Source organism: Schistocerca nitens, chromosome 2 (genome assembly GCF_023898315.1).
Source record: "Schistocerca nitens isolate TAMUIC-IGC-003100 chromosome 2, iqSchNite1.1, whole genome shotgun sequence".
NCBI lineage: Eukaryota > Metazoa > Arthropoda > Insecta > Orthoptera > Acrididae > Schistocerca > Schistocerca nitens.
This window is the reverse complement of record NC_064615.1, coordinates 929419357-929436113: the sequence shown is the minus strand read 5'-3', so window position 1 is coordinate 929436113 and position 16757 is coordinate 929419357. Positions and strand designations below refer to the sequence as shown.

Here is a 16757-nt window from a genome sequence, read left to right as displayed (position 1 = left end):
GATTTCTTGGAAATTTCAAATTCACTTTGTGAAACATTAATTGACGGTATTGAAAAATGGGCTTACCAATTACATGTGCTGGAACCACTTAATCGGATTCAACTCAAATATTCTCTTCTCTGGAAGATGGTTCAGCAAAGTTTTAAAATTTTAGCAGAGTGAAGACGAATTTTTGAGGAAGTGAACCACGTTAGAAATATATATAAAGTGAAAACCCGTGAATCAAGAATCGTTTAATAAGCTGCTGAGAAATCGTCTATCATTTCCCACATCCTAGATATCAGCTGCAAAAATTTGTAACTCATTACTATGTTTGTACTAGCTGTACCTGGAACTAATGCTGCTGCAGAAAGAGTGCTCCCTATCACAAATGCCATATGGACTCTTAAAAAGAACGTGTTTAGTGAGGAAACTGTAAAGAAAATAATTATAATTAACACCCATTTGCAGGACACTTCATGTGCTGACTTTCGTAAAAATTCTGTTTGATTGTATCAGACTCCTGAATGACACACATTCTACTGTACCACACAGCAAACTGCACTTTTTTCAGAAAGTAGGCACATGCACATCGGAATGTCGATGCCGATTGAGAGTGAGAAATAAGTAACTTAGTACGATAAACTATGTAGTTGTAGCATAAACCAAACATTTTAACACAACTCTACTACATAGGGATAGTATAAACCAGGGTTTCCACAAAATGTAGGTTCACTTCAACTCTAATTTTTGACAAATGTTTTCATTCTGCATATCTGTTACGCTAATTCGCCATAACATATACACATATATGCACTTTCGCCAGGCGTAGTACAGCAACCCGACGTGCTCTCAACAAGTCGCTAGTAGTCCCTTGCAGAAGTGGGCTGTAGCCATCGATTATTGCGAAAGTGTTGCTGGTGCAGGACGTTGTGCACGATTTCACCTCTCTGTTATGTCCCATGAATGTTGGATGGCATTCGTGTTGAGCCATCTGGGTGGCCAAATCATTCGCTCGAATTGTTCAGAAAGTTCTTCAGATCAGTCACGAACAATTGTGCACCTAAGAAATGGCATTGTTGTTAGGGAGCATGAAGTCCATGAATAGCTGCAGATTGTCTTCAAGTGGCCGAACGCAACCCTGTCCACTCCATTCCATATAAACACAGCCCACACCATTATGGAGCACCACCAGCTTGTACAGTGCCTTGTTGACAACTTGGGTATATGCGTTCGTGGGTCTGTGCTACACTCGAACCCAATCATCCGCTCTTACCAATGGAAATCGGGACTCATCTGACCAGGTCACGGTTTTCCATTCATCTAGGGTCCAACTGCTATGGTCACGAGCCCAGGAGAGGCGCAGCAGGTGGTGTGCTGTTAGTAAAGTCACTCGTGTCGGTCGACTCCTGATTAACGCCAGATTTCGCAGCACTGTTCTATCGGATACGTTTGTCGTACGTCCCTCATTGATTCTGCAGTTATTTCACGCAGCATTGTTTGTCTGTTATCATTGGGATCTCTACGCAAGCGCTGCTGCTCTCGGTCGTTAAGTGAAGGACGTCGGCCACAGCGTTTTCCGTGGTGAGAGGTGGAATTTGGCATTCTCAGCACTCTCTTGGCACTGTGCAGCTCAGCCAACGAACTGTTCTTTTATACCTTGTGTACGCGATACTACTGCTACCCGTATACGTTCATATCGCTGTCCCATGACTTTGGTCACCTCAGAGGATATGACTTGATGGGTAAGATGTATTAAGATCTCATGTTTTTTTTTGTAAAAGCTTCAGATCCAAGAATGACGTTCTCTCACTTCTATCTTTCAACCACAACTCCTTCTTTCAACCACAAATATCTCAGCAGAGTAATTAGACATGCTTTCCCGTGGTATGGGAGTCAAGGGAGAAATTGTCTGTGACCACTTCAATCACTTATTTTTGGGTCGTATAATCCGGTCGAAACTGAAAATGGATGTGGAGCTGTTGGATTTCAGGTTCCAAAAACGCTCATAAGGATGATAAAGATTTCAGTTAAAAAGCAATTACACTGGCGACGTTTTTCGTTTGACTGTTACCCTCATTCTCCCTAGGTTTACTTGTATTTTTACGTCCCCTGATTTCCTCCACAATGGGGGAAGGAAAAATACCGTTGGCTAAGTAACGTTGTGTAGATCATTGGTGTCAAGCTGAAAATGAATACCTATCTGAAATTCTAAATCGAATACGTGTCGTGTGGCCGAGCGGTTCTAGGCACTTCAGTCTGGAACCGCGCGACTGCTACGGTCGTAGGTTCGAATCCTGCCTCGGGCATGGATGTGTGTAATGTCCTTAGGTTAGTTAGGTTTAAGTAGTTCTAAGTTCTAGGGGACTGAGAACCTCAGCTGTTAAGTCCCATAGTGCTCAGAGCCATTTGAACCATTTTTGAATACGTGTCTTTTTTCCTTTTCTCGGATTCTGTTAGGTTAACAGGCAAGGTTTAATAGATACAATAAAGCCACAGGATAGTAAATGAGAAAGAAACTATTTTATTCTTGACCGTGGCATTCGCTTAGGAGAGTACAGCCTGAGAAATGAAAGTATGTAGTACTGAGACATGTTGTGTACGTAGTTTTAATAAGCACCAGACTATCAGTCCACTAAAGCAGATAAAGCAAAAATTTCTAGTTTCTTCCGAATTGCGTTAATATCATGCATATTGAACAAAAATCATTTCTTCCGAATTGCGTTAATATCATGCATATTGAACAAAAATCATTTCAATATACGTTTAACACATATAGAAGGGTGGAAATAATTTCAGTGATGATGTATTACCTGTTCTCACTGAACTCCTGAAACCAATGGTTTTTGTTTAATGACAGAGAGAAGAGGAGGAGGAGATGATGAAGTGAGTGGGAGGAGACGGGTTGACTGAGAGGAAGGAAGAGATGAACGGAGAGAGGAAGAGTTGGACAGAGGGGTGAGAATGGATAGAGTGTAGGAGTAGCAGGCAGGTGGAAAATGGATAGTGGGCAGGTGTAACTGAAAGAATGTGTGAATAAGCAGGTGGAAGAAGGTATGACATAGAATAGGGTGAGGGTGTGAGGTGGAAGTGGAAGAGTGTGTTTTTGGAAGGTGGGGAGGGGGATGAGGCAGGTGGAAGAGGGGCAGGTTGTGAGTGTGATCTCATTTATCGATACCACCCTATCACTGTCTTACAGTTGGCAATGGAATTACAAATTTTCATCAGACACCGGCAACAGTTATGTGGGATCCAGCGAACCTAATAGTTCACGCCTACTGAGCCATGCCTTCAGCGGCTCTGGATTATGGGTGCTCTCTGCCGTCATAATATAGGATAGCGCGTGGAACCTCTTCACTACGTGAGGCTACACAGACGCCACCTAAGCGCCGCTCTAACTCCACTGTTCGTGCTTTAGTACAGAGAATCTCTTCCTTGTTGACAATGAAAGCTGGGCCCTGTTTCTTGTTCTGTTATTTGTAATGAGTCTTCGTTCGTTTGGAGAAATACAAGTTAAGTAAATCTTCTGTTTACTGTGTTAACTTGTTCGCTAATCGTTTCTGCTTCTGTCTAGCTTTCCGACAATGACAGTTTCTGCACCACTATGTAGCCCAAATCTCCTCACCATTGTGTATGTTGTCGTACACAACAGTTATAAGGCCGGTGAAAGAGAATAAGGTTGTGAGGAGGTGGGTGGGACAGGTTGTGGAGAGGCAGGTGCAAGTGGGAAGAGACAGGTTTAAGAGGGAGATAGATTAGGGAATCGGTTTAAATTTTTTCTGGTTGTTGAAAACATGTACCATCATGTATTCGATTGGAATACTTAAAAAATATTTGGTGTTGTTGCCTTTTGTTTGTGCAGTTCAGCTTGTCAATCAAGTGTGACAATCAGCACTTCAGCGGGCCAATATTTTTGTCTTTCGGGACCTAAGTGCATGCCACGCGATATAGTACCACAAGTAAACTTAAAATCCTCTATGGAGTTGTATGGCAAGGTATCAGATACATATGTGTGCAATACATCTGTCATTCTCGTACATGGGTGAAGCCATGGGTAAAAAGTTAATATCATATATTTGTTTATTTTCCTTACTCTGGCGTAGGAGTTAACAAAAGCCCGAATTGTGGGTTAACTAGAGTTTTGTATCATCAATGTCTAATCATTCCAGTTCAGTCTTTATTGATCTTAACGAACATAAATGGCTGCTAGATGCATCTTATCAAAACAAAATCACACCCCTGATTTTAGATCAGCTAACGTCCTATCGCAAAACCAACAGAAATGGCGATTAGGTTCCTTATTTATCTGTCACTAACCTCCTATCCTTCCGATATGTCTACCTGCCCATAGAATGTTGCGTCTAGTGTTCAACAAACTTCCTAACCAGCTAGCACATCAATAATGTGAAAAATTTAGTAAAGCGTAAATCGAAGAAAAGATCACACCAGACAAGACACTCGTCAATGGTATCTTTACAAAAGGTAACAAAAACACCTGTGAGCAGTCTTTGATACACTTTCAATGAAGTAGCACTGGTAACAGTGACGGGTAGAAGCAAGCCGATCTCGATCTGAGCCGACAGATGCAGCCTATCAGCACTTCATGGCCTCACCATTCCAAATTTTTGAATATATACGAGAAAATAGATATCTTGGTTTAGGAGCTTCAGTAAGTTTAAGGCGGGGCGATTGGAAAATAGAGAGGCACGTATACGAAATTTTCTTAGCTTCAGAAGCAAGCCTGGAATGAATGGGCGCGAAACGGAGACATGACGGAACGTTGTAGACGGATCTCTGGCTGATGGAGTGCGTGTGAGTGAAGAATAACACAACTAGAAAAGTGACTCATTTCCTAAATGCTCATGGTTTCTTTAACTCTTATTAAGTGAATGGAGTTAATGAATTCACCACACTGATCATATAAATGTAATGGCCATCAATGAACGGCCCAAACAAAGAATGGCGAAGACAAAATAAATTATAACGAAAATGTTTAAACAATATACGCTGATGACATTCTCTTCGAAAAGCTTACTTCGGGATATCATGGAAAATAAAGGACAGACTTTTTAGTTATAAATCTGATTAAGGTGATGCGAAAAACTTTCGTTTCGCCTTGCACAAAGACAATCACCGGCTGCATGTGAGGGTGCTTGCAATAAAGGTTTCAGAATTGAGATGCAATCCTGTACCTCAGTTTTCGTGGATATCCTGGGACGATAAACGGTTCTTGATGCTAGTGACTCACATATATGCCGCGACAGAAATTATAAGTCCAGAGACACATGGACACAAACAACCATGTTTGTTACAAAGTCAGTTCCGAAAACAGCCAACTGAATTGCCCCTAAGACATTCGTGCATCAGTGTATGCTCACGATAACCAAACTTAGGTGATTTCTGGATTGTTTTGAAACGTATCATGCATGAGCACGGTCGTTACTACAAACGTTCTTTAAACTTATTATAGCTTTGAGTAAAATAACAATTGTATGGAATGGATGTTGTTGTTGATAGTTGTTGTTGTCGTCCAAAGGCTGCTTTGATGCAACTCTCCACAATAGCCTATTCCTTGCAGCCCCCTTCATCTCAGCATAGTTATTGCAAACTCATTATCAGTTTGAGTAAATTAACAGCTGTACAGAATGGAGCTATTGTTGTAGTTGTTGTTGTTTCTCGTTGTTGTCCGAAGACTGGTTTGATGCAACTCTCCGACCCAGTCTATCTCTTGAACTGCTTTTCGTCTCAGCATAAGTATAGCAAACTCATTTTTGATTTGAGTGAAATACAGTTGTACGAATTTGAAGCCATTTTGACTATTTTTCGACCGTGACTGTCTCAAGAAATATGTAAAGGTTTTTTTAAATTACCGCTATCGCTACCTAAATATAATCAAAAATAATTTATTAAAAGGTCAGACTATATCCACAGCTGAAGTAGTTGACTTAATAGACTTGCCAGAGCTTGTTCTTTCACACAATTATTTCACATTTAATGGCAAAATGTACAAACAAGATGTAGGCTAGTAATGGGAAGTCCTCTAATCGGAATCATTGCAGAATTTTTCATTAACGACATTGAAAATAAACTTCTCAACAACAAAGACATAATAACCCAGAAATGAGTACACTACTGCAGATATGTTGATGACACATTCATGGTATACAATAGAACTGATGAAGAAATAGAAACTCTATTAAACAAATTCAATAATTTACACAACAACATCCAATTCACCGTAGAACATGAGAAAGATAACAAAATTAATTTTCTAGACATGACAATAAGCAACGCAGACCGAACTCTAAATATCAATGTATACAGAAAACCAACATACACAGACACAGTCATTAATAAATCTTCAACACATCCCAACTCACATAAACAAGCTGCATTCAGATCCTTGTTAAACAGAGCACAGAAATTCCCACTTACTGCTGCCGACTATGAGACAGAAATGAACACTATCAAATATCGTACATTGCACATAATAATGGATATCACGAACATGAACTAGACACACTATCACAACGCACAACAAAAAATAACAACAAACAATGTGACACAGCTCCCTCACAGAACATCCAAAAACCCAAGTACATAACGTTACCATATTTAGGCGTCATATCAGACAAAATATCCAAGCTGTTTAACAGACATGAGGATCAACTTTGAAACCAATAACAACTTAAAAAAGAAACTGATACATCTCACATCCCACAGAGAAACTTAACAAATCAGGAACTTATAAAATTACATGCAGTCATAGCAACAAATATTAATTGGCCAAACGGGAAGAAATTTTAAAACACGCTTTAAAGAACAAATTAACTGTTTCAGAATTGCCAAACCGAATAAATCAGCTTTAGCGAAACAAATAAATGAAACAGGACACAGTGTTACAATAGACAACGATCTCAAAGTACTACATAATTTCGAAAAGAGCTGGAAAATGGCCATCTTGGAAGAAATGAAAATATTCATCCATGGTCACATGGGGAGTAACGAGATCCTGAATGAAATGACAGACTTCATAAATTCATATTTCTTTTCCAATTTCGCTACAGAACTCTTAGAATAAAAGGTACATAACATGACAGTCGTTTGACTCTAGCCCCAGCAATAGCTTAGAAACATCTAAAATAAATAGTTTATATCATGCTGTGTTCAACCTGCATGTGTAATACGATAACAAGACGTGCAGAAGACATGTAAACATCTGACACCACATACATCGACAAATCGATAGTCAAATGGAACCCAGCCATATTTCAACCGCCGTCTTGTCCACTGCACTCAAGATTTGTTTGTGATCGTGTTTCCAAGTTCCTGTTACGTTAGTAAAAATTCGTGAACAGTGACCAAGAAAGCCAAGAGAGCCACGGAAATGGAAACACCTCAGCGCATCACAACGAGACTGCCACGCCAAAAGAACAAAGTGAGTGACCGTTACAAAACATTTTCATGTAAACATCAGTCCAGCTTCAAAGGTGACATCGCCTCTTACTTAGTCTTCTCTTCTTCCACAGGATAACCATAGCATTTCTGAAGATACTATGTAACATCGGTATGGTCTTATTGTAAAATGGTTTTTGTAATGCCATTTAGCCTGAAGATGAGGTATTCCCTCGAAACAAGTCGCTAAATAAATAAGGAATACAGTAGTTGACAAAGTTTGTGACTCCCTGTTGTTGTTATTTGAAGCCTGGTTAGATGCAACTCTCCACGCTAGGCAAACCTTTGCAAGCCTCTGTATCCCACCATAATTATTGAAATCCGCATCCATTTAAACGAGCTTACCTAGGTCATTCTCTGCAAATTTTAACCCACTCCCACACTCTCACATATTATCAAGCTGACCATTCCTTGACACCGCAGGGTATGCCCTATAAACCAATCCCTTCTTTCAGTCAAGCTGAACACATATTTTCCTTAGACACTTAAAACTTTGTAAGCCAACCATGAAAACCTTGCCGTTTCTTGCACTGAAGAACCAGAGAAACTGGTACACCTGCCTAATACCGTGTAGGGCCCCCGCGAACACGCAAAAGTGCCGCAACACGACGCGGCATGGACTCGACTAATGTCTGAAGTAAAGCTGGAGGGAATTGTCACCATGAATACTGCAGGGGTGTCCACAAATCGGTAAGAGTACGAGGGGGTGGAGATCTCTTCTGAACAACACAAAATGTATTCTTCCAAGCGCAAAGTGTGTACAAAGCAACTAATGTTTCTTTATTTACTATCCTTAAATATGTTAATTTTATTGACCTACATTATACGTGCTTCTCTAAGTCTTGATCATTTACTCACATGACTATTTTTTCAGCTCAACGGACGCCTTTGGCGGTTTGCTGGGAGATATAAGGGGTAGTCAAATGAAACCAGAACACACGCCACAACGGGACCATGAAATCGTTCCATTCAAAAGTAATCAACACACGCATTAAGACATTTATTATCCCACTGGGAGAACGCGGTCGGCCGCCGGCGGACCCACAACCACCCTTGCACTTACTCGTTCGACTGAAATCGACGTCCTCGCATATCTCTCCTCAGGTTACCAAAGATGTGAAAATCACACAATGAAAGATGCAGGTGGTACAGAGGATGTTGCAATGTCTCTCAACCACATCGCTGGCATCCAGCCTTGGTGCTGTATATGTCGTGTTGGGACGGGTGGTATCATACAACAGAATGATTCTAGAATGAGACTTTCACTCTGCAGCAGAGTGTGCGCTGATATGAAACTTCCTGGCAGATTAAAACTGTGTGCCGGACCGAGACTCGAACTCGGGACCTTTACCTTTCGCGGGCAAGTGCTCAACCATCTGAGCTACCCAAGCACGACTCACGCCTCGTCCTCACAGCTTTACTTCTGCCAGTACCTCGTCTCCTACCTTCCGAACTTTACAAAATCTCTCCTGCGAACCTAGCAGAACTAGCACTCCTGAGAGAAAGGATATATCGGAGACATGGCTTAGCCACAGCCTGGAAGATGTTTCCAGAATGAGATTTTCACTCTGCAGCGGAGTGTGCGCTAATATGAAACTTCCTGGCGGATTAAAACTGTGTGCCGGACCGAGACTCGAACTCGGGACCTTTGCCTTTCGCGGGCAAGTGCTCTACCAACTGAGCTATCCAAGCACGACTCCCGCCCTGTCCTCACAGCTTTACTTCCGCCAGTACCTCGTCTCCTACCTTCCAAATTGTACAGAAGCTCTCCTGCGAACCTTGCAGAACTAGCACTCCTGAAAGAAAGGACATGCGGAAACATGACTTAGCCACAGCCTGGGGGATATTTCAGAATGAGATTTTCACTCTGCAGCGGAGTGCGCGCTGATATGAAACTTCCTGGCAGATTAAAACTGTGTGCCGGACCGAGACTCGAACTCGGGATCTATGCACTTGTCCGAGAAAGACAAAGGTCCGAGTTCGAGTCTCGGTCCGGCACTCAGTTTTAATCTGCCAGGAAGTTTCAGAATGATTCTGTCCGACAGCATTCCTGGACGTTTTGGTCTTTGTGGCTCATCACAGTTTCTGCAAAGTGTCCTCATAGCACTGTTCACTGATTGTGGTTCCATGCTCGTGGAACTCGACGAGTAGAGGGCCCCTGCATTCAAAGAAGGAGGTCAACGTGATCTTACCGGAACTTCTGCGAACGGCTTTGGATTTCTTTGGCAGAGGACATGTGGGATGTTTCCATTGCTGGCTTTCCTGGTTGCCCTCGGGCTGTCGGAATGCTGTTGGACGGAATCATCCTGTTACACAATAACCCCCGCTTCAACACTGCCAGTCGGACGAAGGCCATGCTTCAGTAATTTGGTTGGGAAACACTGCAACATCCTCTGTAGAGCCCAGATATTTCACAGTATGATTTCTTTGGAGTCCTGAAGAAAAAAATGCATGGACGGCGGTTTGAACCGGACGAGGAAGTGCAAGAGTGAGTGCTGTTGAGGAGCCGCCAGAGGCATAAATGTATTACGTGTGAGATGATCACTTTTGAATGGAATCATTTAATGGTCCATTGTAGAGGGTGTTCGGCTCTCATTTGACTGTCCCTCACATTTAGGGTAGGACCGATAAACTACCTCTTCGCTGCATATACCGGATGATCAAAAAGTCAATATAAATTTGAAAACTGAATAAATCACGGAATAATGTCGATAGAGAGGTACAAATTGACACACATGCTTGGAATGACATGGGGTTTTATTAGAACCAAAAAAATACAAAGTCCAAAAAATGTCTGACAGATTGCGCTCCATCTGATCAGAGTAGCAATAATTAGCATAACAAAGTAAGACAAAGCAAAGATGATGTTCTTTACCGGAAATGTTCAATATGTCCACCATCATTCCTCAACAATAGCTGTAGTCGAGGAATAATGTTGTGAACAGCACTGTAAAGCATGTCCGGAGTTACGGTGAGTCATTGGCGTTGGATGTTGTCTTTCAGCATCCCTAGAGATGTCGGTCGATCACGATACACTTGTGACTTCAGGTAACCCCAAAGCCAATAATCGCAGGGACTGAGGTCTGGGGACCTCGGAGGCCAAGCATGACGAAAGTCGCGGTTGAGCACACGATCATCGCCAAACGACGCGCACAAGAGATCTTTCACGCGTCTAGCAAAACTTTTTTTGTTCTAATAAAACCCCAAGGCATTCCAAGCATGTGTGTCAATTTTTACCTCTCTATCTACATTATTCCGTGGTTTATTAAGTTTTCAAATTTATACTGACTTTTTGATCACCCGGTACATGATAAATTGTGCACATTACAACACGAGTCCAACACAGACGCTTTCTGGACACATTTTCGTACTCTCTTCAAACCAAACTTTTGTAAAATTTTTATTAAGATCTCGTCCGGACATTTTTCACCTGGCATCTTCCTTCACAAGCGCAGTTGTAGTCGTTGTGAGTGAGGCAGTGAGTAATGGTTCAAATGCCGCTAAGCACTATGGGTCTGAGGTCATCAGTCCCCTAGACTTAGAAACTACTTAAACCTCACACATCCATGCCCGAGGCAGGATTCGAACCTGCGACCCTAGTAGCAGCGCGGTTCCGGACTGAAGCGCCTAGAACCGCTTGGCCATAACCGCCGGCCGTGAGTAATGTTTTCTGTCCTACGTCAGGCACTTTCTGAACCACTACAGAACTCAGAGTCCACTATCGCTAAACAAGTGAACAATGAAGGCCACTGAAACAGGCTGGCACGGAGAACAAAGCCGATAGCGATATCAGTAATATAGCTCTGTGTACGTTCTGCAAGTGCTGCTGACGCACGGCTGGTGAAACAGCCAGGCCCGGCCTACGTCGCTATAGCGTTGCACGACACAGTATCGAAACCATGAGTTCCACTGTGGTGACAAGTATCACATCCCAGCTGTTGGTTCTCAGTCTTTCGACCTTTGATTAGAAAAGCAATTCACGCATTTATTTTGTCGGTGTAGTTGAATGCGTTGTTGAGAGTTTCGAAGGGAGTGTAGGGCAACGATTGACTGAAGAAGGACAGAAGAATAAAACAGAAGACGAATGGGTACCTTTGACGGAGGCAGTAGTGTTGACAGCGAAGGTAGAAGTAGGCCAAGAGACAAGCCCCGTAAAAATCCTTCGATAATACACGAGGTACTGATTTGAAATTCAGTAAAGAGATATTATAAAAACGCAGCAAATTGACGGAAAAGGAAATGAAAGAGCAGTTAAACGGAACGGGTAGCGTCTTGAAAAGTCGTTATAACTGGAATATCAACAAAAATAAAGCTAGGTTAATCGAATGTAGTCGAACTAGTTCAGCCAATACTAAGCAAATTATGCTAGAAAATGTGACACTTAAAGTAATAGTTGAAATTTGTTATTTTGGCCGAAGTAGAAAGGATACAAAATGCAGTCTATCAAAAACAAAAAGTGTAACTAGGAAGATACTAATGTAGAACACAAAATTAAATGTTAGGAAGTATTTCATAGAGTCACTCGTCTGGTTAACTTTTTCTTATTGAGTAATAACGGGCCATCTGTAAACATAAAGGATATGAAGGATTACCTCTTCGACACCTACATAATAAACTACATATGGGGCTTTATACTGTACAGTCACGTCATTTAGTAGGTTTCTGAGTGCAAGAATATTGTCAATGAATGCTACTGTATGAATAGTTTGTATTGTATCTGATGTTGCACATACACAGAATTTTGATATACGACTTAGGTTCCGGTCTTAAAAACATGTTGTTACTTTCAAATGTTCAAATGTCTGTGAAATCTTATGTGACTGCTAAGGTCATCAGTCCCTAAGCTTACACACTACTTAATCTAAATTATCCTAAGGACGAACACACACACCAATGCCCGAGGGAGGACTCTAACCTCCGCCGGGACCTGCCGCACAGTCCATGACTGCAGCGCTCGGCTAAGCCCACGCGGCTTGCTTTTTTCGACTTACAGTTTAAAAAGCAGTCGTAGGTTTCATAACGTTCTTTATTAACTCAAGAATGTGTTTCTCCCGGATAGGGAATCATCAAGTATCCGGGCGAAACGCGTCGTTCTTGAGTTCTGTGGAATCTGCGACTGGGTTTTTTAAATAGTAGCAACGATAAGGTTGCTGTACCACCAGGCCAAAATGGAATGGAATAACTTTTTAGACTTATTGTTTTACCTCTGTATTGTTGGGGTTGGGTTGTTGTGAGGGAGGAGACCAGACAGCGAAGTCATCGGTCTCATCGGATTAGGGAAGGACGGGGAAGGAAGTCGGCCGTGCCCTTTCAAAGGAACCATCCCGACATTTGCCTGGAGCGATTTAGGGAAATCACGGAAAACCTAAATCAGGATGTCCGGACGCGGGATTGACCTCTGTATTGTTACGTAACTCTTCTGTTATTAGAAAAAATGTAGCTTTACCTCCATACAAATGAAAATTATAATTTTATACCAGTTACCACAGTTTTCTGTTTTTAGAAAATAGTTTAGTTTTTACCTGCTAGGAAGGTAGTGAACTGCAAATGGGGCTCTATACTCTGCAATCCAGCCGTCTACTAGGTTCCTGCTGTGTAAGCATAATGTCAGTAAATGTTACTGCGTGATTACCTTGTCTCATATCTGACGTTGTACATACCATTATGAAATACGACTCAAGTTACAGTCTTGACAACATTTTGAGTTTCGGCCTGTTGTTTTACCTCTACATGGTTGTAGTCTTAACGACATGGTGTGTTTCGGCCTACTTTTTTACCACTACATGTTTATGTATACTTCTCTGTTTTTAGAAAATATTTTAGCTTTCACTTGCTACAAGATAAATTATGATTGTATACTAGATACCAGATTTTTTTGATTTTAGAAGATATTTTAGCGTATAGGGCACATACGATCACGCAAAAGGACCGTAACACGACGTGGCATACTCGACTAATGTCTGAAGTGGTCTTGGAGGGAACTGACGCAATGAATTCTGCAGGGCTGTAAGAATAAATCCATAACAGTACGAGGGGGTGGAGATCTCTTTCGAACAGCACGTTGCAAGACATCCCAGATATGCTCAACAATGTTCATGTCTGGGAAGTTTGGTGCCCAGCGGAAGTGTTTAAAATCAGAAAAGTGTTCCTGGAGCCACTGTGTAGCAATTATAGACGTGTGAGGTGTCGCATTGTCTGCAGGAATTGCCTACGTCCGCTGGAATGCATAAAGGACATGAATGGATGTAAGTGATCAGACTGGATGCTTACGTACGTGTCATCCGTTAGAGTCATATCTAGATGTATCAGGGGTTCCATATCACTCCAACTGCACACGACGCACACCAATACAGAGACTCCAACAGCTTGAACAGTCCCCTGTTGACGTGCAGGGTCGATGGATTCATGAGGTTGTCTCCATACCCGTACGCATCCATCAGCTCTGTACAATTTGAAAACGAGACTCGTCCGACCAGGCAACATGTTTCCAGTCATAAACAATCCAATATCGGTGCTGACGTGCCCAGGCGAGGCATAAAGCTATGTGTCGTGCAGTCATAAAGGGTACACGAGTGGGCCTTTTGCCCCGAAAGTCCTTGTCGATGATGTTTCGTTGAATGGTTCGAACGCTGACATTTGTTGATGGCCAGCATTGAAATTTGCGGAAGGGTTGTACTTCTGTCACGTTCACCGATTCTCTTCAGTCTTCGTTGGTCTCGTTCTTGCAGAATCTTTTTCGGCCTCTACGATGTCGAAGATTTGATGTTTTACCGGATTCCTGATATTCACGGTACGCTCGTCAAATTATCGTACAGGAAAATCCCCACTTCATCGCTACCTCGGAGATGCTGTGTCCCATTGCTCGTGCGCCGACTATAACACTACGTTCAAACTCACTTAAATCTTGATAACCTGCCATAGTAGAAGCATTAACAGATCTAACAACTGCGCCAGACCCTTGCTATTTTACAGGCGTTGCCGACCACATCTCCGTGTTCTGCCTCTTTACATATTTTTGTATTTGAGTATGCATGCCTATACCAGTTTCTTTGGCGCTTCAGTTTATTTCGTCAGTATTCTTCCGAAGAACTTGAACCTATAATCTTCGTTGCGCACAGCTAGATTCATCAGACAATTACAATTTAAATATGTCAAGGCACATAATCCCAAAAGGTACACGGCGTGTCGTTCCATTGAGTGATCACCAGTCGTGTAATCAGCAGGTAAGAGGTCCTTTCGTCTGTTTGTAACTGTATACAGCTTTATGTAAGTACTGAGTTCCAAAATTACGATCGCTTCGTAATACCATCGCTTATGTTTGTCATCTACAACCAAAGAAGGAGTCTTTGATCTAAAATGACATATTCGGTGATACGTTTAAGCAAAAATATCCATGCTACTATTGACTATACGATTTTGTTTTGTGATCTCTCTTACAGGCTACATACGTACACCCGAGGTTCTTTCACTGTCATTGTCAGTACCGTAGTCTCACGGAATAATAAAATTGTAGTTAAAATTACAAATCCGAAAGGTATCCCACTAATAAACTTTTTATTTACTGTTCGACTAGAGGACGGCTGCAAAATTCAGATTTCCTGTACGTTACTTCATTACTTGTAAACCGATAATTAGAGAACGATTTTAAAAAATCAGCTTAGTAGCTACTTTGATTCATTGCTTCCACACGTCAGAACCTGTAATTATGGAATAAATAGTAACCACAAGGACGAGACTGATCCTTAAGAAGGCAGTACTATTGTCCAAAAAATGTGAACAGGTTTTTAACGTCGCAGTTAGGTACATCTGAACAAAAATTCTTTTTTATTAAATTATTATTTACAAATGAAGAAGAATTTAAGAAGAGGGTTCTGTTACAGTGCTTGATTCTTAGAGGCAATATGCTAGCAGTTACTAGCGCAGCAGATATTAGCTGACAACAATTATTCCGTACCAGTGTTCCCGACGTGAAATGAGGCAATTATTGAACCACGGGGTAAAATTATCTTAAATAGATCAGATTTAACTAGAACTGTCGTACTTCTAAATAATGACAATAATACATAATACTGAGTGTCAATTCTGTTTGTGTATACTTTATAGTCGATCTCTTGTAAAATATACTACTTTTTCCGAATCAACGAAAACTGTTTAGAATTAAAGGTCATGGTTTATGCACAATTACAACTGTACCATGAAAAAAGTTGTGCGATGCCCTCCCTCCTGGTTAGGTTCCGTCACGTATCGGTGCCATCCCGAACACTCTGCGTCCACTCATTTATTTCTCTCATTGCTGCCAACGCCAGCGACCTCACAGTGACACAATCGTGCCCGGTTGGAATTAAGTATTGTATTCCTCGTTACTAAGTAGTCATGCGTTCGTAGACGATCGTCTGGATAATATGTTTTCACGGATCAATGTTAGTTCAGTGTAAATCTAAACTTTAGCAGTTAATCGGTGCGAGACGCATTAGGCGTACGTGATGCATGCCCATTGTGGATTAGCAGCGCCTCACCTGAATTACGTCAGCATTTTCTCTTACAAATTTCTCCTTATGCAGCGACCCCTTTACCTATGGTCATCGTATCGACGAATGAGACGAGATAAAAGGGAAAAACAAATGTCGGCGAGAAGTATGGCACGTGGAGGGGCGAAGAATTCCACCAGTCTTAGGAAGATAAACGCTGTTTAAACGTCGCACCAAATATTTGCTGTTCCTGTTCTGTGCCCTGAAGCTTGTAGAAATTAATCAGCGCTTTTATTTAGAGAGTTTAGGTCATCCTATTCGAAGAATGTAATCAACATGACGAAAAGGCAATGCTGTTACTAATGCAATAACCAAAATGCGCTGTGCAGTGTCAGATCGCAAAAACTGGCAACATTTGTGAGGCGCACGAAACTTCCTGAGATATACTGAAAAATTATGATCAGAACTATGGGACGGAGGGCCACATAGAAAGTGAGTGCCTTGTAGTTACGCCCTTCTCGCCATTGTATTCGGCGAAGAATACGACACACATAGACGAAGCTATTTTCTCTTCACTTCTGTCATTAAAATGTACATACATAAAAAGGAAAAACACATAATTGTCTCCCACTCAGAATTTAATAACCGAGCAGTATTTGAAATCCAATCGAAGAATGCCACTACTATACAAGAATTTGTACACAGTGCGCCAACATGTTGCATTTATGAAGAAATTGGAAACGAAAGGGTAGAGACAAATGAAACGACCGACAATTTTCTTATGATTAAGTTAATATGTATTTTACATTAAAACACCCAGAAAATATAAATATTTATGCAAACAACAACATATTA

At 41.5% G+C, this 16757-nt stretch overlaps 1 protein-coding gene and 1 non-coding gene across 2 annotated transcripts in view; one reads left to right on the top strand and one right to left on the bottom strand.

The window, feature by feature from the left end:
* Nucleotides 1-16757, top strand: part of LOC126234715 (solute carrier family 22 member 7-like) — a 214088-nt gene that overhangs the window by 55115 nt on the left and 142216 nt on the right. The window lies entirely within an intron of this gene.
* Trnas-cga (transfer RNA serine (anticodon CGA)) lies at nt 9053-9127 on the bottom strand. Its single transcript has one exon. It is a non-coding gene; the product is annotated as a tRNA-Ser (tRNA).